Genomic DNA, 3,481 nt, shown 5'->3' with positions numbered 1-3,481 from the left:
ATATGTGGAGGATAAGGGCTAAAACTGGGGTTATCCGATGTACCTCCCATCGAATACCCTGGATGGTGTGAATAGGGTGGATAGTGATGTGGCTGGACATAACTCGAGGCCTGAGTGCCTCCTTCTGATTCTCCCATGCCCTCTTCCGGCATGCTCACACCGAGACTGCCATCCCTCCTCTGATCTACTTCCATATCCTCAGACATTCCTCCCTGTACTGTTCCCCTTACTGATCTGCTTCTACCCAGATCCAAAGACCTTCTAGGGTCTCTAGCTACTCTGTCTCTGTTGGACCTACTGGACATTGCCCTAGGCAAAGCTGAAGGACGGGCATCAGCGCCCTCGTCCTGAGGTGGCACTCCAGTCAATCGTGCAGATCGACGAGTTCCTCTCATTCTACCTTCTGAAAAACAGCACATAGCATAAACAATCATTAGCATCATATGGTTCATGTGGAAACACATGAACCCTCATCACATACATAGCATCATATCATAGCATTTATGCACATGCATATCATCATGGCATATCATATCATCATATAGACAGGACTCTACATCCTATCCTAGTGGACATGATTTTCCTAGTGTGCTTGACCTTCTAGAACATCTATGAGCCCGACACTCTAGGTCCGACCATATGAACCTAGGGCTCTGATACCACTCTGTAACGACCCGGAAATCCGACCCGTTACCGGCGCTAGGATCCAGATCGGCTTAAGGCCGCCGGGACCCGTAGCAAGCCTACATACCTCCTGTAAACCTGTGGAATCCCATACATGATCAACATACATAAAACTGTAAACTTTTTCTTTCTTTTTCCAAGCTTAACCTGAACATGTGCACATCTAACAACATAACCACCACTGGAGTCCTCATCAAATGCTCCAATGGGGTATTTCATCATTCGATAAGCTTGGACTATCAAATACATCATAAAAACATTTCTATAGATCATGTGTCAAGGGGATAACCATAAACATAGGGTCAAGCACATACTAATCCTCAATCATCATCATCATTACATATCATAACTGTACATTACTCATTCATTACATTAACATAGTCTTCATGTCCACTTCTAACTATTACATAAACTAAGACTTCTTTACTCTTCTGGACCTCCTGATCTAGCCCGAACCTGCAAACCTGGGGTTAGGGGAGAGGGATGAGCTACAAAGCCCAGTGAGCAGAATAATAAAACATAATTTAACATTTATGCTTTCATGAATGCGTCATAACACAAACATTCCACAACAAGGATGAATTTGTCACCAATTAGCCCCTATCTTTCTTACTTATACACGCCGGGGGCGTAGAGCCGTAGCAGGCACACCCGGACTTCCATAATCTGTCATAGTGCCAGGGGCGTAGAGCCGTAGCAGGCACACCTGGACTCACATAGGCTATCATGACATACAAGGGCTAATGGATCATTCAACATTCATCCACATCAACAACAAAGTATGCAATGCAACATATTCGTGAATTCTAATGCAAACAACCTAATATATCTCATGGCATTCATGATGCGTGAGTCATGCTAAAACATTTCATTAATTTGCTTTAAAACTTAAAGTTTATTCCACTCACCTCTGGCTAGCTCTGTAGAGACTCTGAAGCAGCTGGCTCACTGCTGGGGGTCTCGGTTCCTCGGGTCCGAACCTACACAGGTGGACTCAAATGAGGGACCAAACATACATGAATATGACTCTAAAATACTCCCCAAAAACCCCCTAAAACATCCTGAAAACATCTCAGAAAATATGCATGAAATGGCTGAACAGGGCACTTTCGGCGGCACCTTCGGCGGCCGAAAGTCCTGGACAGAGACGAAACTCAGCTAGGTTCGGCGGCACCTTCGGCGGCCGAAAGTCCCAGACAGAGACGAAAGTCTCTTTTCGGGGGCACCTTCGGCAGCCGAATGCTGCCTCCACAAGAGGGGTTCGGCGGCCGAAACTTCCTTCGGCTGCCGAACCTGGTTTCTGCCAAACGGGCAGAAACTTGGTTCACATGAACCTCCTGCCTCCCAAACCCACAAATCATGCATATACTCCAACCAAATCAGGCATACAAGTTCCTAGGGGCCTCAAACACGCATATACCCCATCTACAACACTTCAATCATACACCATCAAGCTACATTGTTCATTAAAGCATCAAAAACCCATAAGCTCAACATATACCCTAACATGCATTCTACCCCTTAAAACTTCATAAAACTTGTTTAAAACGCATAATAAGGGTGGATCCGAGCTTACCTCTTGAAGAAACGAGAGGGAAGACGATCCTAGCTTGGAGATGAAGAGATTGAGCTCCTTGAACCTCCAAGCACCCAAAACTTGCTCTTTGCTCACAAAACTTCAAAACAGAAGTTAAAACCCGTGAAAACCATGAAAGATCTAAAGAAAACACTCAAGATCGAGGGAGGAGCGGCGGAGACTCACCTTGGCCGACAATGGGAGAGAAAAAGCTCGCCCGTGCGGACCAAAGGGACCCTTTTATAGTGGCTGGCCAGGCCACGTTCGGGGGCCGAATGTGCCTCCGCATGCATGCCATGTTCGGCGGCCGAACATGAGGTTCGGCGGCCGAACCTGGACTTCCCTCACTCATGCTTTCGGGGGCCTAATGTGCCTCCAAAACGCATGCATGTTCGGCGGCCGAACCTGGGTTTTCCTTCTAGCTATATTCATGCAAAAACTCATTTAAAATCATACTTAAAACCATGAAATACATGAAAACATTTCATAAAATCATAGTTTTACCCTTCTAGATGTTTCCGACATCCGAGGTCCCACCGGGCGGTAGGGATTCCGATACCGGAGTCTAGCCGGGTATTACAAAAACTTGCCGGATTATTGTTTGTCATGCTGTAGGTTGGGGCATAAAACACAATCTTGTATTTCGGTGCATAATGCTTTCTTTTGCTATTTAATTTTAATTCATTATCATCAAAACCCCCCTCTTTTAATTATTTGTTATTTACTTGACCAAGTCATTATTAGGAAAGTCCGTAGTGTCAATTCCCTGTGGATCGACCCTATTGCCACTATCTACAGATTTATTTATTGATTGTTTAATAGGTTTATTTTTGACGGCTTCGACAACCGCTATCAAAAATTGGCGCCGTTGCCGGGGATTTGATCTAACTAACGTATTTTCCTTTTATGACCAGGTCTGACCGTAAAGACAATCTTCTTTACGATTCGGAGATAGAACGCACCGCCAAGAGCTTAAGGAAGCAAGCAAACTTGAGGAACCAAGCCTCAAGAACATCTTCATCGACAAATCCAGAGTCTGCCATCCGATCTGCCATTGCACCAGCAAGCAGATCCGTTACTGCCTCCACTGTTGAAATTGCACCAGCAGAATTTGCTGTTTCACCTGCTGCAGAATTTGCTGCACCAGCAAATTTACCCGTTGCCACGCCTGCCACAGCATAAATTACACTAGAAATTGAATTCCAGATTCCTGCAGAAGAT

The sequence above is a fragment of the Manihot esculenta genome, chromosome 7 (assembly GCF_001659605.2).
Source record: "Manihot esculenta cultivar AM560-2 chromosome 7, M.esculenta_v8, whole genome shotgun sequence".
NCBI lineage: Eukaryota > Viridiplantae > Streptophyta > Magnoliopsida > Malpighiales > Euphorbiaceae > Manihot > Manihot esculenta.
The sequence above is the reverse complement of the archived record's forward strand: the minus strand, read 5'-3'. Positions refer to the sequence as shown.